Source organism: Dermochelys coriacea, chromosome 9 (genome assembly GCF_009764565.3).
Source record: "Dermochelys coriacea isolate rDerCor1 chromosome 9, rDerCor1.pri.v4, whole genome shotgun sequence".
Taxonomy (NCBI): Eukaryota; Metazoa; Chordata; order Testudines; family Dermochelyidae; genus Dermochelys; species Dermochelys coriacea.
The window spans coordinates 101,431,314-101,457,685 of NC_050076.1; the positions used below are offsets into that span (position 1 = coordinate 101,431,314).

General features: G+C 43.8%; 1 protein-coding gene across 5 annotated transcripts in view; it reads left to right on the forward strand.

Moving 5' to 3' along the window:
- The window catches only part of MBNL3 (muscleblind like splicing regulator 3), a 122,072-nt gene that overhangs the window by 6,288 nt on the left and 89,412 nt on the right, over nucleotides 1-26,372 (forward strand). For 2 of the 5 annotated variants that reach the window (XM_038415222.2, XM_038415226.2), the window contains exon 1: nucleotides 8,071-8,336. The exons of the other annotated variants lie outside the window; for them this stretch is intronic. The gene's annotated coding sequence lies outside the window, so the exon portion shown is untranslated. Of the gene's footprint in view, nucleotides 1-8,070; nucleotides 8,337-26,372 lie in introns of those variants that run through there. 5 annotated transcript variants of the gene reach the window in all.

A 26,372-nucleotide genomic window follows, 5' to 3' on the forward strand; every position in this document is an offset into this window, starting at 1 on the left:
ATCCTGTAAATCTGTATAGCTGCATGGAAGCTAGTCGAGTTCTGTCAGTTTGCACCAGCTGAGAATCTGGCCCTGTGAGATTTGCACTGTTCTTTCTGAAGAATTTAATCTCAGTTTGTTTGCCTGTTTCTCTCCAGGGATTTTTATTTATTAACCATCCAACCCTGCTCTTATGGACATCAGTATCCAATTCCTATCCATGTCAGTGGGAACAGGATTGGGCCCTAAGAAAACAGTGTGCAAAACAGTCGGGGCAGTCATGAACTGTGACAAGCAATGACAGGAAATGCTGGTTTCTCTGCTCTGGCTCATAACTCGGTGAGGCCGCAGCTGGGTAATTTGTTTTTACTTCCTGTTCGAAATCTGTTTGGGTCAAAAGCAGCAGTGTTTTTCCATATAAAGATGTTTGGCTTTATTCTGCAAGGCAGCAATAAATCTGACACCAAGTACAACATGTTTCTTGCATTTCAGAGTCTCTGTAATGCAGCCGCTGACTTTAATTTGGACGGTGAAGCCTTTATTTGTGCTTTTAGAGGGCCAGGGCTGCACTAGCATTTTTAAACAGCAGAAAGCTGAATATTTTTATTTAAAAGCGTTTTAAATCACAGCGGGCTGGGCTGTAGCCACAGCATGGAAAAGGGACTCAGGAAGTCTCCTTTCCATTCCCGGCTTTGCTTTGGACTCCCTGAGAGATGGTGCCCAAGCCCTATGGGGATGATACTTCCTTGGTTCATGGGACTTAATTCATTGATAGCACCGTCCACACTTCACAAATATTAAAGTGCAGAGGCTTAAATAATAATGGACCAAACTGTGCAGTCTCACCAAGCCAAGCTCCTGTTGGCCCATGGCTGTTTTTCTGATCAGTTGATGGATTGGTCATTAAAGTAGTATAATAAAGCTTGGAATGCTGAGAGAGAAAATTTCCAAGATTTGTTGACAGGGAAACCTCCCCAGGCAGATGGAGAACATCACGTGATAGCTCTTTTTAAATTGTGTCTCTCTAAAAATATGTTAAACCAAAAATTGTACAGTACCCTAACTTCCTTTGAGATCTTCCTGCAATATGCGTGCTAACCAGATCGAGAACTCTCTCGACTCAGGACCTGACTGAATAATAATTGGTTTGGAGGACTTTTCTGAGGAGGCACCATCAAGAATGATAGGCCCAAAATTTAAACTGACTTGAATAGTTTTTCATGTCACACTGATCATGAAACACAAACCTTCCAAAGAGATGGTTGTGCCTTTGTTAAAATCCCAACTTCTCACCTGGGTGACCTACCTACAGTAAACCCAAGGGCTTTGGGGGTTCTGGTAAGAATTGTCAAATTTTTAGACAAAGAAAAAAATGTAGAAATTTTGAATTTTAGCTGCAAAATATTCTTCTCATAAAATATTTCATCAAAATATTTTCTTTTTTTTAACCTTGTCCCTAAATTCTGGGTTCTTCCCATCCACGACACAACTACAAACCAAACTGGGCTTGCAAGTCAGTGCCACTCCACAGTTCCAGATGTTAATTGTCAGATTAGTTGAGGTCAAGAACTTTGTCATACAACATCCCCATCCCACCTAAAAGCCCACTTACAGGTTCAGGCAGTCTCAGTGGCAGGCAGGGAGGCATTGGGTTGGCTTTCCTCCACCTGTCTGATACAGTCCAAAGTCTGTGCTACCAGATCCAGTTGCTATGTGCAGCTGCCTGGTCCAGTTCTGCTTCTGCTGGTCTGGTTGGGTCTTGTGAAGTTAGCTCCACACTATTGCTATTCCAGCCTCGTCCACTCCCACTTTCAGAATCTCCTGGTGGGGAGAGAGGGCCCTTGAATAGAGAGCCCACTCCTAGCAGTAGAGCGCCCCCTTAAGGCTGGGCACAAAACAGATTTCCCATCCTATGAGAATTTTTGAGATTTTGAATGTTTTTCCCATCCTGAACTGGGATGAAAAGTTGAAATCTCTAAAACTTTCATGAACGAAAATCTGAAAAAAATTCAGGTTGGGTCAATTTGAACTTCTGGTTTGTTTCTGATGTTTTTTTATTTTAAAAAAAAATCCTTAGAAATTAACTTAAATTTCAAACCAAAAAGTATTTGGACCTGAAAAACGAAACTTTCATTTTAAGTTTTTCCTCTAGATATTTTCCACAATGAGAAATTAATCAAAATCAATCCTTTCCCATAAACAGTTTTGGTTTTGACAAATTGGCATTTGTGATGAAAAGCATTCATTGAAAAATTCATGCTGAGCCCTACACCCGGTCTCTGACAGACCCCTTGATCCTGCCTGTGTTGAGCTTGATTCCCATGCCCAAGCCAGAGTCCGCTCCCTGTACAGTCAGGGTGACCCAGGGCATAGCTAGTACAATTCCTGGGCCCTTCTGTGAGTACACTCACAATCACAATCTATTATCATGTATACAATCAGAACAAAGACAAATTCCAACTAAAGCAACCTAACCCAGCAAGTGAAGCTATGGGTATGCAACATTCCAACTCATGTAAATGAGACTGACCAAAGCAGGCTTTCCCCCTTTTCTCCTGAAGGGAGGAGAGGGACTTTCACTTGGGTGGGGAGCTGCAGTGATGCAAGACTTTACCAAGCATGATGGTTCTGCACCTGCCAGTCTTAGGAGGGAAAGAGGAATCCCAATAAGCTCACCAAGATCCCCCACGTTGCAGAGCAGAGAATTGATTATAAAGCTGCCACGCGTCATTTAAAATTTGCCCTTTGGAGTCCACCCACCCCTGCCTGATGATCAATGTGCGATACTGAAAACCCCTACTGACACAAATAGGCCTGTCTCATGAGACTAGTCCCATTGACGTCATGCGAGTAGGGATTTGCAGGGCTGGGTTCTGCAGAAGGTGAGACAGTACCACAGACACTGTGTGCAGTACTATGGGCTCAAATGTGATGCTTAGAATGAAGGTTCTGTTAAGTGGTACCACATCAGTTTTGTGCCATATGTATGGTGGAAAGATACGACTGAAAAAGGACCCTGAGATCTATTTAGAGGCACAAGGATGGTCTTTGGTAGGTCTAATAATGGACTTATTTGCTTGCTGTACACTGCCTTGTAGTCATATTTCAACTTAAAAGCAGCCAGTGTTTGCTGCTAAGGAGACATTGGGATTTGTAAACTCAGCCCAGCAACGGGATTTGTAATTGACTGTATCCTGGCTTCCTACGTCAGATGGAAACAGGGCTCGATGCCATTGTAAAATACAGAAACCATTGGAATTAGAAACAGGCTCTAACTGAGGGCTCAGTTCATGCCGAAGGCCAGGTGACAAATACCCACAAATGAGGGGGACACGCAAATTATTAATCCAGGAAACCTAAATTGCTGGGGTAGTCCTCCCCTGTGTGTAGGTGACTGGGGACGACTGCAGTTTCTCTGTGTTTCAGATGTAAATTATTTCCAACAGTAAGAGTGAGGGGGAACCACACTTGTGCAGAACGGGGTGACTAGGGCTAGAATGCATGTCTCTGAAAAAGAGGGACAGTTGAGAAGGAGGATCAATCTCGATTGCTCCTCTGATGTACTGAGTGCTTTCAGTTTCCACTGACTTCAGCAAGATTTAAGGGTGCTCAGGAGCTGAAGGAATGCTCCGCACAGGGCAGGATCAAGCTGTTACTGACAGTGGTTCTACTCCTTGCAAGCTAGTGTTTGGGTTTTTTTAAATTAGAAATCATAAAACAATGCCACTAGTGTAGTAACTTATTGATTGATAAGCACAATGCTTAATGTAGCTGTAAGCTGGAGCTGCAAGAAGGTCAAATACGTTTTTATCGGCAATTAATGTACATTTGAAACAGATGCAGTGGACAGCTTAGTAGCTGTGGGACTGATCCTGCATTATTGCAGTCAGTCAATCTGGTCTGAACTGGCTCCTCCGTGGCCTGCTCACAAATAATCATCCACACAATCCTGTGGTGTAGGCTTCCAAATGTATTTGTTTGCCTGGCCTTGCTTTGTCAATCCCTTACTGTGTAGCGTACACACAGACGGCTCTGGCCATGTGGAGCCTCTTTGATTTCTTTAGGGCTCTGAACTGGGGCAGCATTGCGGGATTGAAACTCTAACTTGGTATGCAGTGCTTTGCAGGTTTGCGTGCAGTGCAGTCACACAGCGTAACAACTGTCCCGGCTCAGGTTCTTTGCAGATGGAAATGAGCCTGGGAAGGTTTAGTGGGAATATTTCTGATTTTTTTTCAACTGCAAACACCTGTGGTTGGTTATCTGTGTTCCTGATGTCCTTCATTTAAACACTCTGGGCTGCTCAGTCTGTAGTAGAAATGTTGGCTGGTGGGGTTACAGCTTCGATTTGGGACCTTCCTATGATGAAACATTAAAACTAATTTTTCTTTTAAAAAAAAAAAATCTGCATTTCTGGGCCTGACTTTACTGCTCTCACTACACTCCATGTTCACTGATGTCAGCTTTCACATCAGTAATTCCTAGGGGGGTAATGTGGAGTAGTGAGTTAATTAGGTTCTCGACTTTCACCGCTAGTGACCTGGATTTACAATCTGCTTTCAGTCACAAGTGAAATGAGTTTGTGGTCTCAGTCAAGCCGCTGTTTGCTGCATGTGTATGTTACAGAAAGACCATGCTTATCACATGATGTGTATATATAAAACCTGGGACTGGCTTTCACTCTGTGGCAGGAGCTTTCAGTTTGTCCTGCAGTGAGTAAAGAGATGTTGGTGGCGCTGCCTCCTTTCCAGCTTGGTGGATACAAATTTTTGAGAGAACTTGTTTTTAGGAAAGTCATGTGGCAAATGCTCCTGAAGGAAAAGAGAGGACCTGGATTGAAATTCAAGTGGAAAGAGTTGAAATTAAAAAAATTCCAGAGCGCCAAGAGCAAAAGTTCCCCTGCAGTGTTTCTGATAAACAGGGTGTCATTGTGGTAGAGTCTGAGACTTAGATAATGAAACTGACAATAAATAAAAGTGAAACTGGAATGGAATGCAGACACTTAATATTCTAAATAGTAAAAGTACATTAAATGTTAATATAAGTATTACTAGCAGTTCCATACCGTTGATAAGGATATCTATTTTTAAAGTATAAATTCTTTAACTAGATATTTTCCCTTTTTAATGTGGAACTGTATTAATGAGTCAATGTTGTTCCCATTCCCTGACCTCTCTCTTTTAGATTGTGAGCTCCCCAGAGCACACGCTATCCTTATATTTTTAGACATCTGATTAATAAATGGTGCTATTGTAAATAAATAATAGATTAATGTAGCCTTAGTTTGCTTAGTCAGGGATAAGTCCTTTCTAAGCAAACCAATCATTGAAGCGGTGGATCAGGCCCTCAGTTTGACATCAGGACATAATAGTATTTTAAGACCATTTAAAATTGTGGTTTTTCTTGGGTTTCTCCAAATGGAATCTCAGGTGAGTGATTTCAGAGAGCAAGTCTATTGAATCCGGAGAGCAAAGGGCTAGGACAGGGATTACTGCCATCTAATGTGTTTGCTGACACAGAGCAGATTTCTTGCAGAAATACCAGCTGGGAAATAAGGCCCAAACAGCCCTGGTGCAGTAATGATAGGAGGGTTGCTAGTGATTTGCTGGGAAACAGGCCAGGACTGACCTTGGGATTCTTGCTTCTTGAGAGAGCAGGAATCAGGATTCTCTCAAGTATGTGCAGCTCTAATGTGTGGAGCGGATGGACATGTTTGGCGGCAACATCAGACACCTTCAGCTGGGGGCATTGTCACTATAATGCAGCTTATTTTCTGCAGTAAAGCACCCATAGTTCTTGACAGTAATTGTTTGCGTTGTTGTAGTTTATTTAGATGTATGCAGAAGATCCAGGCACCCATAAAGAGAGCTGAAAACGAAAGGGAGAATTAAAACATGAAATCTGCTTGATCATGACCCGAATCTGCTAATCACAGCCTTGAAGAAGGGAGGGGGGTGTAGGGCTGCATATTGGTCAGGGTTAGGCAGAGGGCGGGTTGTGATAATTTGCTTGGGACATCTTCTTTATGGAAGAAAATAAACATTCCCCACCCCCAGTGTTTAGAGTTTATAAATCCAGACAGCCAAAGAAACTTGATTACAAATAACAACTTGGCCTTTAATAGTCACTGAGCCCCATGGTGCGTGGCATTGCTGTACATGTGGCATATAATAAAGGACACTATGTTAACCCCTGGTTTTGATAATCCTTATAAGGGAAACATGGCTGCCGGAGGCCCTAATTCACAAAAACACATAAGCACATGCCTAAATCCCACTGAAGTCAAGGGATTTTTGGTACATGCTTAAGTGCTTTCCTAAATTAAGGTCTTAATTTGAATGTATCTTTGTGGTTTTAGATTAGAGCTTTTTATTGAATTTCAGGTGTGATTTGGATATCTTTTATTCTTTTAACTGAAGGAATTAACTTTCCTGGTGTTCTTTAGAGCCTATGTAATTTTGACTTTGACACTGTCTGTGTTTCCATATAAAAATTGTATTTTAATAGGATCCCTGACTAATGTCATGCCAATGGTACTCTGACATCTTAAACTTCGTGTCTTTATTAACTCCACATTGTAACATTGTGGCAGAGAAGATGTGCCAGGCTATATAACACTATTTTGATGATTAAATTGGTACCAGTAAGTACTTTTAACACCCCATTTGGATCAGTCCTCGGCTGGTCTGAATAGGTAGGGTCCTGTTGACTTGGTGGAACTATGTTGATTTACACCAGTTACCTTGTCTGTTAACCTTCCAAAATACCAAGCACAAGCCTACCTAAAGGATTGATTGACTGAACACATGGAGGGCCTGAACCGAAGCGCAGTGAAAACTCTTATTTCGTTCAGTGGGCGTTGGATCTGGCCTTCCCCCTCACACCCACTTTTTTTAAGGTTATGCATATTTTAAGAAAGAGCTGATCTCAAAAATGTAACTGTACAACAGATACTTAAAAATTTCATCACGTGGGGCCCCTATATACAGTTTACCCAGTTATGCAATTTTTAGACACCCTCCACCCCCGATATTCACATACATCACTACTGAAAAACTGAGAAATGCCTGGCTTATTGTGTATTAAGTTTTGCAGCTATCCTGTCTTCTCAGAACCAGAACCAATGACATATCACTGATTAGATAGATATCTCATTTGTTCATTGATAATTCCACTGCTTTATTATTTATATTATCGGAGTGTCTAGGAATCCCAGTGATAGGCCAATTCCCATTCTGCTAGGCCCTGTTCAAACACAGAACAGAAAGATGGCCCGTCCCAAGGAGTTTACAGTCTCAGTATAAGACACAAGACAACAGATGGATACAGACAGCCAGAGGACTACAAGGAAACAATGAACAATATTGTTCAGTGTGCTGGGCAATGGTTTATCATACTGGTGGCCCAACTGCTGTTAAAGCATTACAGCAAAAGCGAGTTTTAAGGAGGGATTTGTAGGATAATGAAGTGGCATTGCAGATGTTTGCAGGGAGCTCTTCCTGCCCATTAAGGGCAGTGAAGGTGCTTGTTTGAAAACATAGCAAGAGGTTTCAGAGTAGCAGCCGTGTTAGGTGATGAAGGTGCGTGCTGACATCACAATCCTGAATGAGATTTGATAGGTGGATAGGGTTAGCCCGTGGAGGGCCTTGGGAGTGAAAACAAGTGGTGTGTGTTTGATGTGATAGAGAAGAGGGAGCCAGGGGAGAGATGCAAAGAGAGGAAAGACGTGGTGAAAGTAACGAGAAGAATCGTCGTAGCAACATTCTGAATGAATATTGCACTGGGCAAGGCCCAAGGAAAGGATGTTGTAATCCAGATGCATGATGATGAGGCCTCGTAAGGAGTTACCGCGGTAGCTAGTCACACAGTCCTTTATATTTAGGTCAGGTACTTCGTGGACATCCTGGATCCTTGTTGCAGAACGAATAACCTCTTGGTGAAGTTAGATGGATGAACTTGAGACGTTTTCAGCTTGGGGCCAGGGCTGTGGATGGGAAACTCCTGGGACTGTTCACAATTACCTGTGCTTTGTGGCACGAATTTACCTTACAGGCTTCCAAGCGAAAATTCTTATTTGTTTTTTTCTCTCTCCAGATGCAACAGAGAAAAATAAATTAAATAAATAAATAAAGAGGGGGAGGTTCTAAGAGCACATAGTCAACAAACAGCGGTGTTTGTACAGTATGATCAAAAAAGAGCCTGGGAACTCTGACAACTGGAGGAGAGAGTGAGCTTAGACAAGTCTGCGCTGAAGTTCCTGTGTGTTCTCTATGCCCTTAAGCACATGAGGATTAAGCTCGCAGTAAAAGAACAGGGTCAGGTCTAGACCAAGAAGTAGCCTGTGGAATGCAGCCAAAAGTGTAAGTAAGATTTTTTTCTGTAACAGCATCCTAGATGTGACAGTTCTGTTGACTTAGCTGAAATGAAGCTGACATCTGTAAGTCAGGCATGATTGGAAGGGAAAACAGGTGGAGCATAGCTGCATAAAGTAAAGAGGAGTTAAAGGGAATGGGCAGGGGGGTGCGCGTGGCTCTGGCTTTTACAGTTTGGCACTGGATTGGAAATCTCTGCCTTCCCTTGTGATTTTGGAGCCCTTTCAACCTTCATCATTGTTTCCCCCACATCCTTCATTGGGCCTCCCAAGCTCCTGCAGCCTCTACTGGCTTTTCTGTTGTCCCCCTGTGCAGCTCTCAGTGCATCTCTCCTACTACAAAGACTGTTCCCCACGCTCCTGAAGTGCCTAGCTTTTTGGACAAAAGTCTTGGAGTTCAGTCTTGGCCTTCAGCCTCTAAAGGGGACATTTCCAAATAAAGCTCTGGCTTTCTGTAAATCCTGGCTAATCATGAAGACGCAAAAGCCATCAGTTCTGTTAAATGCCTTTCACTTTGCGCAAACTAGCAGCCTGTACTGCTAAGGATTAAATGCCTCGGAGCATGTAAGAAAATGTTCCTCTGTTTGCTTTGCCCCACGTTTCCCTTTGCTGCCTGGCTTGTGCCATGTTGGCTGCTGATCACTGTTAAAGAATGTTTCATCAGTACCAGAAAAATAAAAAAGTAAACTCCTGTGGGAGCATCGCCTACTGCTTGTAGTTAAAGCTTCAGGCCAGAAAGCAAAGATATGAAGACAACATTACTGCAACACCCTTTTTCTTACCCAGAACCTTTCAGCCGATTTCAAAAGGGCTTTACTAAGGATGTCAGTCTCATTATTCCCATTTGACACGCGGGGAAACTGAGGCACAGAGATGAAATGACTGGCCCAAATTGTCATATCTTTTTAAAAAGCACTCTGCTGCCCCAGGAAGCCCCTTGTGGTGGAACCATACTTGCCCACCTTTGTAAAGTGCTTTCAGATGTGTGAATGGAAATGCTATGTAAATGTGATTATTATATTTTATTTCTACACATTTTAGGCAATAAAACTGATTGAAAATTTTCCACAAAAGCATTTTTTTTAACAGAAAACATTTTATTGATTCAATGAGAATTTTTACAAAAAATATTCATGTTCTTCCAAATTTGGCAGGATTTGTCAAAAAACTGGAAACAAGAAAAATGAAATGTCTGTGAAAACAAAAACATTAAACAAAATATGAGGTCAGGGGAGGGGGAATCTTTGCCCAGTTGGCTCTATTGGGCAAACTTCAGCCCTGCCATAAGTGGGAAAAATTACCCTTGACTTCATTGGTCCAAATTCATCTCTGTTGTTTCTCCAGTGTAGTAATTGGAGTTACACCAATTACTGGATGTGGCCCGTTGCATCTACTGAGTATGAAAATCTAATTTTAAATCCTGCCAGAGACTGCTTCTGTTCATGTAAGATATATAATCTGCACAACCCTGTGTCATCAAGTATACGCCCCTAAGTGGAGAATTTGTCTGATTAAAGGCATTGACAGGATGAGAACTGTTTGATTGAGAGAGCTGTGCGACAGTGTTCTTTAAGTTCAAGTTCTCTCCAGTTCAATAACACTGATGGTTGCAATGGCTGTTCATACCAAGCCATTCATAATTTTTATACTTGAGAAATAACAATAACATAAATGCTAATAGCTCTGCCTGGGGTTCTGGGCCTCTCCATGAAGAGACCGGTGATCTTGTGAGAACAAATAATCACCGTTCTCATTTTATTCCCTAAACTCATTTTCAGATGTGACCAGAACCAGCGTTTACATTTGGGACCCCAAAAGTAAAATGTAGCTAATTACCCCCACTCTACCATATAGCTGTTTTCATGTTTACAAAGACAGTACATTCAGTGAGACTGGTTTTTGTGGTAAATGATGCTAACGTTCTTCAGAGCCAAACAGAGCTCAAAATCCATAGGTGATTGGATACTGTATCAGCAACATCTCTTCAGCTGTGTGCCTAACCTCCCTATAGGGCTCCAGTATAGCCTGGGCTATATGCAAAAGAAATAATACATTTTTATTTTCCACTTCAATGATTTGTATTACAGTACTGTTTATGGGTTCCAGTCGAGATCAGGGCCCCGTTGGGCTAGGACTTGCACATACACATAGTAAAAGAGTCCCTGTCTCTAAGAGTTTACGGTCCATGTAGGCTCTAGCTATGTCTACACTGGAGCTGGAGTTGTAATTTCCAGCTTGGGTAGATATACTCGTGCTAACTCTGATCAAGTTAGCATGCTGAAAATTGCTGTGTAGCCCACAGCAGTGCAAGCAGCAAGTGTGTGCCATAGATTTCAGTCAGGGTCTAACCCCAGGTTAGCTAACCCCTCCTGCTTGCTACTCATGCTGCCCCAGCTACACTTCTGTTATTAGCGAGCTATCGCAGGTATGTCTCCTTGAGCTGGAAATTACGCCTCCCAGCAACAGAGTAGAAGAGTGGGCAGAAGTTACTATAATCCCCATAAAAAGAAAAGGAGTACTTGTGGCACCTTAGAGACTAACAAATTTATTTGAGCATAAGCTTTCGTGAGCTACAGCTCACTTCATCGGATGCATTCAGTGGACTCCACTGAATGCATCCGATGAAATGAGCTGTAGCTCACGAAAGCTTATGCTCAAATAAATTTTAGTCTCTAAGGTGCCACAAGTACTCCTTTTCTTTTTACGAATACAGACTAACACGGCTGCTACTCCGAAACCTATAATCCCCATGTTAAGGATGGGGAGCAGAGGTACAGATCAACTATGTGATTTACCCCCAGTCACAAAGGGAGTTCGAGTTGGAGCGAGGAATTGAGCCCAGATCTGTGAAGTGCTAGTCTTCTACCTTAATTGCAAGACCAGCCTTCCTCGGAGTGTTTGTTCAAACCAGAGCCTGAGTCTGCCAGCCAGTGTGCTTTTCTGGCTGCTGCATGGATAGCTCATGGGGTGCTGAACACAAGTGACCCCACAAGAAGGAAGAAGATTAAAGGAAGAAGTCTCCATTGCACTTTTCTCTTCTATTTCTCTAGTGGAGCTATTTTACATCCTTCCCTTCCCAGCTCTCCAGCCATTGATGGTCTTTGTCAAAACGTTGACATCGGCAAAGGCCCAGGGTTTTGTTTCATTCTAGGCAATGGAGGAATATGATAGTTAGGAGCCTGCTCTGTGAGGTGCTGAATAACTTCAGCTGCCAAAGAGGTCAGAGGGAGTGGAGAAAACTCCGTACCTTACTGGATTGTGCCCAGAGCATGGGGCAGTCTCTGAAGTAGAGAATTTTTGGTGTTCTGAAGGCGACTGGATGCCCTGTCCAATTTCACACGGCCAGTTCCTTTCTTTTGATTGACTCACAGCTAGGGGAAGAGAGCTGGGGCTGGCTTTCCAGCGTGATGATGATGATAGAAGAAATGGGTGGAGGTGGAGGCATAGAGGCAGTGATTTGCTGAACGGAGCAGGCTGTGGTGAGTTTGGACTCAGAGTGCAGTTCCCAGCCTCGCTGTTGACTCACTTGTATGATCCCAGGTGAGACATTTCACCTCTCTTTCAGCTTCCCGTTTGTGAAGTGAGTACGGTAACCTGAACTCACCTGGAAGCAGTTACGTGAAGTTTTTGGTTCCTTAATGTTTGTGAAGTGCTGTGAGAGTCTTCGGTGGAGGACTCTATGCAAGTACAAAATATTTATTTCCTGGCCTGTGTCAGCTGCTGGTTTAGACTGGGGGTAGATTATATTGCCTTAGCACTGTCCCTGGGCCCAGGAATGCAGCCATTATACCCTTAACCAGGCTATGACTGGAGGCCTACACCTCGAAAAGAACTGCCGATTTCAGCCTCCATTTGCACATACTTGTGTGTGCACTACGATCCACACAGAGGTGGTATAATCCAACACCTGCATTTACAGGTATTACAGTTTGGATGTATACAATCACATGCAGCAGATATCATCTGCATGCACAGCTATTAGACTCTACCCCACCTCTGCAGAGGTTAGGGCGAAGTACAATGTGCATGAGTAGCTGAGGATGCATGGAAGTCCGGCCCTATGGTTGATGCCGTTAGCAGTGCTTGTAGAGAACACTTCCTTTGCAAATTGTTCTGTTTTTAATATTGTCCTCGCTATCTTCATATTCAACACACTGTAAGAGAAATGTTCACTGGTCTTTTTGGCCATACATCAAGATACGGGTCTGACACTATTGACAGACCAGGGAAGATAGAATAATCTGGCTCCTGACAACAAGATGCATGTTCGTTAGTGGTGAGGAAAATCAAACCCGAGAAAATGCAAGGAAAAATAATTGTGTACAACTTAAAACTTGTGCAACTTCCCTTTATGCCGCAGATAAAGCAAGGTCTCTCTGACCTTGGCAGCTGCACAGGGCAGTCTTTGCATAAGAATGAATTGTGCTTAATATACTGGAGGAATTGTTCAGAAAGAAATACGCTTCTCTTCAGCACCAGGGATGCAATCTTCTTGTTCCAACTGTCGTTACAATATAAAACATACAGACGTATGGGGAATGGCACAAAGGACAAGCCACTCATCTCTAGATGTTTCAATGTCTGTGTGTCCCCCATTCCTGATGCAGGATCTTGTACTGTCCTCCATGCTGCGCTTGAGCTGAGCTTTTCCAGTGTGTTGTCTGAGTCCGTTTGTGATTTTTGAGTACAATGATAATGTGACCTGTGTCCTTTATAATCAGGCCTCTGTGCGTTAGTTTTCATCTGATAACAGGAGGGCTGTTCTGCAGAGAGCTATAGGTATCGAGAGCTGACAGGAAAACAGGGCCCATATCTTCGGCAAAAATGTACTGACATCGCTACTGAGGCAGCTGATATGTCAAGAGTGATAGTCCTAGGTTCTGATTTTGCAGCCCCTACGCAGATGACTCATTGAGGTCAGTGGGACTAGCTGTGCGAATCAGATTTGCAGGCTTTGGCTCCTATTACTGTCTAGAATCCGTAGCAGTGGCCTGCCAAGCTAAGGCAGTGCCAGGGTGAGTTAACATGTAGGGCTAAATCCTGCAGGGATGGAGGGTTGTGAGAAGGCAGGGCTGAGCCGTGAGAAGGGTCCTGCAGGAATTCAGGACCATCACAGACTTCCCCACTTTCTGCTCTATTTCTTTGAACTGCCTCCTCTAGCAACCATGTATAGTTATAAAAACCAAACCAACCAAAAAAACCAAGCCAGACACTTCCCCATTTCACACCTCTCCCCCTGGGGAGAGGGCGGGAGAACAGATGCATCACAAATGTGAGTCACATCGCTTAATGCACTGGTGGAAGGTGCTCCAATCCAAAGGTGACGAGCGTGGTATAAGAAGCTTTATGGAACACAATAATGTAGCATGCGGCTCTGGGACTTACAGTCCAGTGAGAGGAAGCGAGCCGAGAGGAGCAGGCATGTAGGCTGACAAGAACATCATGCTGAGCATGTGTCATGAGGCATCAAGCAGGTGGGAGGTTGTTTTCTTAGAACCCCGCATGCCTCTGGGTGTGACTGACCAGTTCTCATGGCTGCCCTGCTCTTGGATTCCGCTAGGTGCAGCTCCAAAGCACACGTGACCCTGTGCGTCACTGAACATCCCCCAAATGGCTGCAAGCCCTAGCCAGGCTATGCCCTCTCCAGTCGAAGTATCCATGGATGTGGGATCAGGCCTTAAAGGCACACATTGATGCACTGCAAAGCAATCCATAGCAAACCACACACACACAGTAGGGAGTGGGCCCGTTGCTTCATAGAGCAGTTAGGGCTTCAAGGGTTTCTTTGCAGGTGATGAGCTGAAGGAAATAAAAAAGAGATGAAGTGAAGAGAAAACCTGATGATAAAAGCCTTAGTGTATCTGCTTTATCCCCCAGTGGTGGTGACTCAGAATACGGGGCAGACCCACGCTTTACTATGAGTGCTGGGTCTTTAGCATGGGGCAGAATAAGAAATATATACTAATCCTCTGCATGATACCACAAGGCTTATAAAATGGGTAGATTTCAGAGTAGCAGCCGTGTTAGTCTGTATTCGCAAAAAGAAAAGGAGTACTTGTGGCACCTTAGAGACTAACAAATTTATTAGAGCATAAGCTTTCGTGAGCTACAGCTCACTTCATCGGATGCATTCGATGAAGTGAGCTGTAGCTCACGAAAGCTTATGCTCTAATAAATTTGTTAATCTCTAAGGTGCCACAAGTACTCCTTTTCTTTTTGAAAATGGGTAGACTAAATCCGCCCAGTAGCCAATGTTCCAGGCATTAATTTCTTTAAAATGTCCTGTGCATGGGACATAATGGCCTGGGATGCTGATGTCATTGTATGGCTCCTGGAACCTTGAAAAATGTATATTTAGAAATCTCAGCAGTTCAGTTTATAATAGTAACAGCAACCTTCGGATGGGGTGTTTGCTGAGGATTCAGTGTTTAGTTGGGTTAATGGTCCTTAGTGTAACTCATCCCAGTTGGTCATTAATCCCTAAGAAATGCCCTGTGCAGCTGTTGATCGTAACTGCCTAATTGTAAATCACATTTGTGTGAGCCCTAAACCGAGGCTGACCCTTCAAAAACAAAACTGTTTGGTAGGGAGTGCCTGCCATGTATGCTATGTAGCAACCCTTTGCCACCTTTGAATGGGTTTCAGAGTAGCATCTGTGTTAGTCTGTATTCGCAAAAAAGAAAAGGAGTACTTGTGGCACCTTAGAGACTAACAAATTTATTTGAGCATAAGCTTTTGTGAGCTACAGCTCACTTCATCGGATGCATTCAGTAGAAAATACTGTGGGGAGATTTATATACAAACACAGAGTACATGAAACAATGGGTTTTATCATACACGCTGTAAGGAGAGTGATCACTTAAGATGAGCTATTACCAGCAGGAAGGAGGGGGGAAAGGAGGAAAACCTTTTGTGGTGATAATCAAGGTGGGCCATTTCCAGCAGTTAACAAGAATGTCTGAGGAACAGTAGGTGGGGTGGGGGGAGAAATACCATGGGGAAATAGTTTTACTTTGTGTAATGACTCATCCATTCCCAGTCTCTATTCAAGCCTAAGTTAATTGTATCCAGTTTGCAAATTAATTCCAATTCCGCAGTCTCTCGTTGGAGTCTGTTTTTGAAGTTTTTTTGTTGAAGGATAGCCACTTCAAGATCTGTAATCGTGTGACTGGAGAGATTGAAGTGTTCTCTGACTGGTTTTTGAATGTTATAATTCTTGATGTCTGATTTATGTCCATTTACTCTTTTACGTAGAGACTGTCCAGTTTGCCCAATGTACATGGCAGAGGGGCATTGCTGGCACATAATGGCATATATCACATTGATAAATGCGCAGATGGACGAGCCTCTGATAGTGTGGCTGATGTGATTAGGCCCTATGATGGTGTCCCCTGAATAGATATGAAGTCTTTAAAATGTCCACAGTTGTGTATCTATTCAGATGTCATCTGATCTTTGTAAAAGTGCCTTTGTGTTCATAACCTGTAGGAGAGCTTCCTCAGTAATAAAGCCTGAAAATGGGTTAGTTAAACTCTAGCTCTTGTGTGCAAGGTCATTATTAATTTTTTAATTGAGACTTTCTCTTGGGCATAAGGTTTAAATATGAAATACGGATTAATAGTAAGGATTGGAAATGGGCTGAGAGACGGCTGCTGCTATCTCCATCTCTCTCAAAGAAAAAGACAGTTGCCCAACTTTGGAGTGCGAAGACTTTAATCTTATCTCATGCAAAATCTTCCCCAAAAGGACATTTTCTTGAGAACTAAACCATGAGCTAATACCCTGCTAGGTATATCGTGTTCGATCAGAATGTTGTGGGAGACAGTGGGCTCAGAGATTGTCCTAACAGCCAATCTCTCTCTCTGGGAGCATGAGACCTTCCCTTTTATTTAGACCCATAAAACACCAGGAGTGTCTTTTCAAGGTAAGGACTTTTGACCCAATTCACATCTTGTCCAGATGTAAATAGAACGGGTATCATTTCCTGTTCCTGTTCTCCAGGCCCATTTGATTGTGCAAATCAGCTTCTCAGTAAGCAGCTTTTCCAAGGGGGGTATGTGAAGGGAGGGAATGTAAGATGCAAACAATGAATGAAGCTGTTTCAAAAGGACTTTTTGTCACTTTCGTGCCTGTCATTGCTGTAGAGACACCCTCTTTCCCTATGGTGTATGCCACAGTCCAAATTAACCAAGTGATTTTTCTAGGAACTTCCAAGGTACCAAAGGAAGCAAAAATTACAGTATAAATAGAAAACAAAAATGTGGGTCCCCTATTCAGCCCCAGGGGACTCACCACCCCGCTCTCTTGAACAGCTGATATTTGTCCCTGTTCGTTTCTGCTTCTTGCCTCTGGTGTATCTCCATCCTATCCCAAAGGTGGGGCTTCTTTCACTGGTGCTGTTGGACCATGACCCTCTATAATCCCTTACATTGAAGACTGAATCCTAACCTACTTCAGCCAGACCTCTCTGATTTAGATTTTTCTGTAGAGAAGGCTCCTCCTTCCCTTCCCAGAGACCTCTCACCCATTCTGAATTTCAGCCTGCTGTGCCTTGGACCCCTCCACAATTTATTGCACGCAGCGTCAGGGGTGACCTCGGCACTAAACTGTATTAACTCCTGAGCAGATATCCTCCAAGAGGGATGGGATGATGCCTGTCCCAGTATGCTCCCATCCCCAGCCTGAATGAGCATGTGCAGATACTGTTGCACAGCCCTTCACCACATCTAGGGACGAAATAATGAGGAAAACAGAGGAGGAGCTCGCGGCTGTTTGTTCAGTTGCTTCTGTTTCTCTAAATTCCCTAATCTGAACCTCCGGTCCCACCCCTGTATTAACAATCTCCTAACCTCATTCTGCTTGCCGTGCAGGAGGCCATCTTTACTGCCTCAGATCTTCTTTCTAGTTACTACCACAGTGCATGTTCTGGGGTCAAGATAGCAGTGTGCGCTAGCTAAAGGCACGCTGTCATAGGTGCCAGGGCTGTTCTTCCTGTATCTAGTGTATGGAACGACTTGCTTCCTGCTGTTTGTTAACCCTTAAAACGCAACTAGACTTAGTTCATTGTGTTCCTTATCCTTTATATGGCTGTTTTTATTAAGTGGGGTTGAGTTTGTTTTTATCTTGGGGACAGATCCTGCCTCTCTTCTCAGGTTGAGTAGAATTTTAGTCCATGGGGCAGATTCTCAGCTGGGGTGAATTAATAGAGCTATGACAATTTACCTAACGAAGAGATCTGCCCCCAGGAACAGCTTTAAGCTGTCATCTCTCTCACTTTGGTGCCAATCAGATCTGCTGGTGTTGGGGAATAGATCATAGCTTGCTTGCTCTCGGTTAGGAAGAGATTTTCGCCCCTTCCCTATCGTCCTTCCCTTTCTCGTTTCGCTTTCCCCTGCTTTCTGTGCAGATTTTCCTTTGTTCTTTTTTTCTTTCCACATCCTCCCAGTCTCATTCTGATCAGTTGTTTCTCACTCTCATTGTTGGGGGTGTTTCACTTCGGTTTGACAGACAGTCTTTATTTAGGCTTAACCAGGGGCTCAACCCTTTTCACTACCACATCACTGGCTGCTCCTTCCTAAGGCCCTGTCTCAGTAAAGCACTTAAGCCTGTCTTTAAGTCCCATGGAAGTCAATGGAATCCAGGTGTAGTCCCTTCTCCAATTTGCTTTCCTTATTTTTGCAATCTTTACTCTTGACAGTGGCCTATGCTATTGGGAATGGAATTCCATTAATCCACAAAAGCAGAGACATCCCAGTCTCTGAAAGCTACTAACCATGTAGCGCAGGATTGGGTTTAGGAAGAGAGAGAGCATTGTCCACTGATTAGCAGCAGGGACTGGGCGACAGGGCCCCTATGGAATATTCCCATCTTTGCATTTAATATCTCTCTACCTGCTCATCCACTGGTCAGGCTTGTATATTAATAATTTATCTACCTGACAGGGCTCATGAGATTTTTTTTTTTTAAATCAATCAGTGTTCAATGAAGGGGTTGCAGATTGTTGGATGAAATTGCCCCTTCAGTAGCCGCTGTAATCAGCACCCCATCTGAGCAGCAATCCAGCTGCCAGCATTGTGAATCAAAAGGAGCGTGCAGGCCTCCGAACCTCCACCACACCAAACACAGCTTCTTGGCATCTCTCTTCCACACTCACCTGCAGCGTCTCCTTGAGGAATGTCCCACGATCACACTCGGCCTTTTCCAGGCCCAGCTCCCAAATGCTCATGCAGGCTTCCATGAAACATCTGCCCTTGGTGGCAGTCGACCCCACGCTGACATACCCGTCTGCCCCAGCAACTCTCTTGCCAGTGGCAGTGCAGTGTTGGCTAAATATCCTGCTCCAACACTGCCTCTGACATAGAGAAATACAAGGTGTCAGTCCCGGTCATGCTGAAACATAATGCATATATCAATCCCATGTGATTAAAATCCCTTCCTTTTTATTTTAAGTGTGTGTAATGCTATCATTCATATTTTAATTTACCCTGCTATGGTGTGTCAGATACTTCATTTTTTGTTTAAATAATACAGGACCCCTACATTTTGGTGACTTAAACTCTCCCTCTCCCATGCCCCCCTTTTAATCTTTAGGCTAATAGCCACCCTACTTCTAGTATAATCCCTATGGCGGCTGTTACATCTGCCATTTAGTCTTTCCCCGGGTACCACTTTACTATTCTTTGTGTTGGACCTTTGACTCTTTAGCTGCTGATTTCACTCAGTTCATTGTTGCTGAAAATAAACTTATAGGACCAAACTTTCAAACACAGTTGCACATGCTAAAATGTGCTTATACCCATTACTTCTTCAGGATCCCACTTTTAAATAGCATTCTTATTCTAAAAATAAAATTCAGTGACGTTTCCCCCAGTTATTGTACTCTGTTGTTATTTGTTAGTTTACAGCACACATTTACGCTGAACCCCTGTTAGCACTGAAATCAAAACAAGAGCATGGGACTTTCTCTGGAAAAAACATACATCTACATTGCAGGCAATTGTAAGAAGCCAAGTTTCCACTACTGAATTTGTACTGTGTATGTGTTCTCTAGCACACATTTAGTAAATAATTTGGCCTTCACACTTAACGGAATTTCAAACAATTTACTTTATATCTATCTTGATTCTTTCCCTCTTCATATAAGTGAATAGCTTATATAATATTCTAAGTAGCAAAATGCTGAGTAGCCTGGGTTATCAGAATAATAGCATTTTTCAGACTCCCAGCTAAATAATTTTTGAGGGTTGTGAGTGTGCATGTGTATACCCCACATACATGCTAATGGTATCCAGGTGATATATGGCTGAGCTGTCTCATAAATTACATCTGTCATGGCCCTTTGATTGCTTCACCTGCAGTCTGCCCACAATCTCTCCCCTCCAGGCTTTCTTCCAACATTTCAAACTGCAGCCAATTTACAAATAATCAGTTGCCTTCTCCCCTGCCCAGATTCCACCTCTCCAAAAAATAAATATATATAGCTCTGAAGTGAAGAATGGTCAGGGACAACAACCGGGGAGCGAGGAAAACATTTCTGTTAGAAACGTGCCTTTCATGCAAGGATCCAAAGCATATCAAAAACATACATTTAGTTAGGCCTCTCAGCATCTAGGGCAGGCATGTAAGTATTTGCAAACCCCTTTTAGAGATGAGTGAGAGAAGAGCCAGGAGGAGAATCCAGGATTCCTGGCTCCCAGCCTGCTGTAACCATGAGGCACAGTCCTGTGGGCAGTTAAGGTGCCAGACATCTTCCAATGACATGGTGTCTGATCATTTTCATGTGGTTTTTCCATTTTTTGTCCACGCTTTCACACTGGCTTTGAGTTAATTTTGATGAAGAACTAGTCTAATATGGATTTGCACCCATGCAGTTACCTAAAACGTATCGGAAAGAGGGGGGTGGAAATGGGGAGAAGGGAATTGCGGGAAGGGCCCTGTTGATTTGTGTTTGCGTGGCTGGGAGTCTACTGGCTTAGCCTACTGGTTTGACTGAATTCAACGGTTGACGTGCAGAAAGTCTGATGTTTTCTGACATGTTGAAAAGCATAAATGGGAAATTGGAAGTAATTCTGGTCACCCTGGCTGCCGTGGAGAGGATGTTTGGAAACCTTCACATTACAACTGCAGGAAGACAAGAAGAAAATTGAAGATCTGGAGATTTTTAGTTGATATCGATCAGTGATTCAAAGGCATTAGCAGGAACACGAAGGATTTTCAGTCTCTGGACACTTGATGCATACACCTGGTGGACAGCTGTAGAATAATAAAAAATGATCTGCTGGGTGTGTCTGGAAGCAGAAGAGACTGAAATATTGCTTTTGGCTGGCTTATGAAATGCCTTGAGATAGCCTTGATTTCCCTTTCCAGTGTACTGCTGCATGCTGCCTCCCTGGCCATGCGAATGAGACAGCAACAGTGCGACTGGCAGAATATGCCACATTTGGCATGAGAAGTGCAGTTCTGGAACTGTCATTGAAGCTGTAGCAGCTTTTCTCAGTTCAGAGCCACTCCCTTGCCTGTATCACAGCACAGATTTAGTTGGAGATTGGTCCTGCTTTGAGCAGGGGGTTGGACTAGATGACCTCCTGAGGTCCCTTCCAGCCCTGATATTCTATGACCACTTCGCTTCAGCAGGGGAAGGTGTTTGACTGTTGAAGTGAGAATAAATTGTTGTGCCTGGTTTTCCTGTTGGAGGCTGTTGAATTAATGATTGGGTTGGAAGGCAAATGTGTGTGTTTCTCCTAAAATTGTAATGACTGTGGGGTATGAAAGAGGGACATCTCTATGGGGCTTATATAGCATTGAGTGCCTCACACTCAATGGGAATGGATTTTATCCTCCCAGCAACTTAGGGAGAGAGGGGAATATTATCCCATTTCCCAGAACTGGGATTCAGAGTAGACTAAATGACTTGCCTATGGTCATGTAGGAGCCAGGAATTGAACCCAGGTTTCTTGAGTCTTAGTTCTGTATCTAGCCACTAGACCATCCATCCCACCCAACGAGCTTCCCTGGGACGACTTGTGTATGTAAAGTTATCCACATGCTTAAGTCTTTCAGGCTTGGGGGCTGTCAGTGGACTTGCTCTGGATTTACGCTAGATGGAAGAATTGGTCATTTCTTTGTCACTGAGAATTAGCAAATTAAGCTGTTGTTTCCATATACCAACCTGTTAATTGGCAAGAATTATGGACAACAGGATGAAGTCTGGTCATGGCATCTTGGGCGTGGCAGTTATTTTCCCAACCTTGCGGGGCATCAGGAGAGATCTCCCTATGCCCTAGAGCAGGGGAAGCTGGCTGCCAGGCTGTGCTGCTGCAGGCCACTGACCTTCTGTACTCACCGATAGGTATATGGTGTTGGCTTTCTGACTTATTGTGAGCTTTGGATCTGCCTGGTGCCTTTGTTCAATTCAAAAGGTTTTACAAAGAATTTTGGACTTTTTTACTGTAGGGGATTTATTTTCTCTGTCGCACAAGCCCACCCCAGAATTGGCTTTGCACCTTCCGGGGGGTGTTATGGGACTGGGGTGAGGTGGCTCAGTCAGTGCCTCCTGTTTTATGAGTCCTGAATTCTCCCACAAATATGGTTTCCCTCTCTGTGCTTTGGTTTTCAGCATATCCCATGGAGCGTTATAGAGTGGCTCTTTCAGTTATTGTGCATGACTCCTCACTTTTAACACATCCCGTACCTAGGATGGATTCGAATGTGGCGAAAAGACTTTGGAGACATGCCCCATGAGACAGGGACAGTTACTGTCTGGACCAGAGAAATGGCTCTGGGACAGCAGCGTTGTATGCTGGTGTTATACATCTGTACCAGCTGTTTTGCTGCTAAGTTGCTTATTACTTATCCAAAACCTCAGAACAAAGCACATTGAAGAGACAAACTATTTTTATTTTTCTCTGAATTCTTCTAGCCAAGAAAGAATTCAATACAATTTCCAAATCCCTCTCTCCTCCTCTGAAGGGACTGTTTACAGTTGTTCGTTATTAGGTAAGATTTGCGTGGTAAACAAACTACAGTGTCTGTGGATGTTTTCAGTAGATGCATAACAGTATTAGGCATGATGGGTTAAATTCATCACTGTTGTAAATCAATTGAAGGCAAATACATTTACAGCAGGGATCAATTTGGCTCAGCTGTTCTTGAAAGATTAGTTTCCTGAACACCACACCTTTATAAAGGGACATACTCTTCCCTAGTTGGGGAAAGCCCACACTGGGGCCAGCTAGCTGCACGTCCAGCTTGAACAGGCTGTATTTCTGTCAAACCATTCCATCAGGCAAGGGAGGAGAGCCGCTAACCCCACCGATGTCTTGAGAGCAGGGCCCTTTGTTCAGGGGCTCAACACAGCTTCCATTGGTACTCCGCAGCATGCTTCCAGCGGCAGCCCCAGGAGAGGAATTTCAGTGCGCCAAGGGGCCAGCCACAAGGGATGATGTTGCCAAATTGAATGTCAAAATCTGCAGGGCAATCTCACAGTTCTGATACGGGGAATGGTTCTTCCTGGGCCTGCTTCCCATTCACCCAGACCCCCTTCCCATCTTGGGCACTGTGCAGCTTGGATGCAGGAGCTTCTGTGGTCTTGGCAGAGGGACAATAACAGGGCAAAGACAAGGCAGTTTTAGGGACCTTTGAAATCTTTGTTTGCCCTCAAATCTCCTCCTCCTCCCAAGGTTTTCTCCCTCCTGCAGGATCAGCTGCAAAGAGATCTCAGTCCTCCCATTTGCCTGTTTCAGTAATCTCTGCTGTGAATCATTACACCTGTTCTTTCTATAAAATCCTTTTTGCTGCCATAGAATCATGTTAAAGGAATTCCCCACAAACACACACTGTATGAGCAAGGACTGTGAGGGTTTCTCGCAATGCTCAAGCACTGAGCAGGAATAATCAGATTATGTGGGGTACATCCACTTGATCCTATTTCCTGGGATTACGGGGGTGTGAGCATTGGTGGGCGTTGGTCTTTCCCATCCCCCCTGTGAGTTTGTTTAAACAATCTGAGTTATGTGCATGAGACACACTGCGCAGGGGAATGATGAAATGGAACGGGAATCCCCCAAGAAGCAGGTGTGGTGAGGGGGTCTTTGGCAGCTGTGCAGGGCAGCATCTGCATCTGCTTCCACGGGCAGAGGAGGGGAATCCTGCACGTGGGTAGCCACACCGGCCTTTAGCCTACTGCTCTCCCAGGAAGCCCAGACTTTGCGGAGCATATCTACTACACAAAGCGTGTGGGCACTCATAGTGGGGATCCTACACATGTGTGGGTTCCGTCAGCTACTTGGGAGCGATTGTGGGACTGTTTAGCTGCCTGATCAGCAAATCTGTCCTCCAATGAATAGTCCTGATTTGAGTGAATGATTTGAGTGAATAATCCCATTGTGGGTGACAGCTCCTCATGTGAGGAGGGGACTGGAGCATTGGGTCGGGTGTCAAGGAAGCCCTCAGAATCCTGCACTCTTTGAGGGCCTGTCAAAACAGTTGACTGCAGGAAACCCTAAAGGGGAAAGAATGAAAACATTGGTCTATTTTTTTCTTTCTTGTAATAAACCTATTTAACAAACTCTGGAAATTCTGTCAAAACAGCCTAAAGAGCTGCAGTTACATCATCTCCGTAGGACCAAATAGTGGGTCCAGTACTGCCGTGGATTCTGTGTGTATATGTATATGTGTGATGCGACGTTCACAGCTTGTCCTGCATCCTCCTCATCTAGTTAATAACTTTACTTTTATATTTATATATAATAGTGAAGGACCAATTCAATATATATAAAAGTAAAGTTATCAACTAGCAACATTTCTGTAATATATTATGGCTTTTTAAAATATCGGCTAATGCTCGCCAGCTGCCGATCACGTGTCTGTGAAAATGTTTGAGAGAAGATTTGTTTCTGTGGGCCTGTGAGGGAAGGTCATTTTTGAATGCATGTACTGAGCATGGCTAGGCAGGAGGATGAGGAGGGTGCAGGACACGCTGTGAACGCCTCATCTGGCCAGGCCATTGGATCACAGTCTGCAGGGTGGAGTTCTGGATTTTGGAAGCAAAAAAGACCTGTCCAACTTTTACACGCCAACCCCACCACCTTACAGAGTTGGTAATATTCAGGATTCACTTCTGCTCCGCAGTGAACAGCTACAGCAACGTGACAATACAGGATAGATTTTGTGGGCTGCATCCTGCACTGTCATGTCACTATGGCTGTTTACTGCAGGTTGGAAACGGCTCCAGAATATTTGCATTTTCTGTAAGGGGGTAAATAAAATTTCCCAGGGATTTTTCCCCCATCTGTGTTGGAATTTCCCCCCCCCTCCCCCCCCCCCCGTTTTGCTACATCCATCGTTAGGTTGTGCAGGTGCCGCCTTTCCCGCTGTGGAGGAGGAGGAGGACCGTAAGATCTCCTTTGAGTCTGTCAGCACCACTATAGACTGTAGGAGGTCGCATGGGTGAGCCGTGCCTTGTGTCTCCATCTTTTCCAGGGCTTCAGCACACAGCCCCCGTGGCTCTCCTGGTCAGGGTGAATGCAAGAGTGCTGCATGCATGTGGAGCATTAGCCAGGCCTTTATTCAGTAGTTTCTGAAATGCATGATGCAATATGGAGCTTTGTCCTTTTGCTCTGAGGAAATGGAAAACTTTCCCCATGTTGCTATGTACAAAAAGTTCATGCCCAGGTGGCCCACATTTTTGAAAGCGGCTACCTAAATTGGAGGCACAAGTGTGCATGCAAAACAGGCAGCTCCATGCTGTAGTAGCTGTTTGCACATTCAGATGTGGAGTTTTCACATCCAAATGCCTGTGTGGCACACACCATTTAGGTGAGCACGTGTGTAAATAAGCCTATATCCCACTAATGAGGCTTTTTCTACCGCAGTGTTTTATTTCTCTTACTTGGCCTGTTTTTAGCATGCTGAAAGCTGGGGGCTAGATTTGACTCTCTGGCACATAGTATGATCCATGGTAATTCATAGCCCCCAACATCTGTGATTAGACCCTGAACGAACACTTTCCAAGCATGTCCAGGAAAGAGAAATTGCAAATCTGTTCCTTTTTATGGGTAGCTGAGCTGAAGAACAAAAGAGGTTTTTATTTCTTTCTAGTTGCTAAGGTCTACCTTAAATTAAGTAAACTGTTCCCTGAGGGAGAAAGTGTCCAGGTACAGAATGTTCATAAAGGAAATATTCCAAGTGTCTATCAAGCCTTAGTGTTTGCTTTAACAGAATAAAGGCTTGGGTTCAAATAGATTTTCTGATTTAAAAGAAGAAAAAAATCTCTGGAAGGTGATGGAAAATAAATTGACCTCCTTGGGATGGAGCCTGCAGCCCCTCCTGTACGTGGACGAAGAGTAGACACTATTAAAAAGCCAACCATCGGCATTGTTCTTTAATAAGCACAGGAGCAAATGCTGTTAATTGCTGGTGCAGTGCTCCTGCATGCGAATAGTTGGTATTGCAACCCCACTAGAGACTATGGGAATTTCATATTCATGAGAACTGTAGGGAGCCTAGGTCCCAATTCAGCAAAACATTTGAGCATATGCTTCACTGCTGTGTTGAATTGGTCCTTCACTTTTAAAGCCACAGATTTCCCTTCTCTTTTTGTGTGGCTTCTTTTACTGGTATTCACTTATACTGCTTCAGACTTTTTACTTTAAAGAGTGGGGGGTTTAAAGACTCAGGCATGTAGGGCTAGAAGCTACCTCATCTAGCCTGTAGTTCTCAACCTTTTTTCGTTTGTGGACAACTACAAAATTCAGTGGCAGTGCGGACCCCTTTGGAAATCTATTGTCTGTATTTATAGTTGAATTCAGTCAGTTTTCAATCTAGGTCTTTCGCAGACCCCTTAGACATGGTCTGCAGACCCTTCAGGGACCCCAAATCAAATAGGTCAGTTGACAAATAAAAAGGAGGGTTTTCCCCTACAAATGTCCAAACTACCATCTCGCTCTGGAATCTGTGTAAATCTGGATTCTCTCCTTCTCATCCATTACTGTCAATAATTTCAGTAACAAGATTCTCCAGGTCAAAC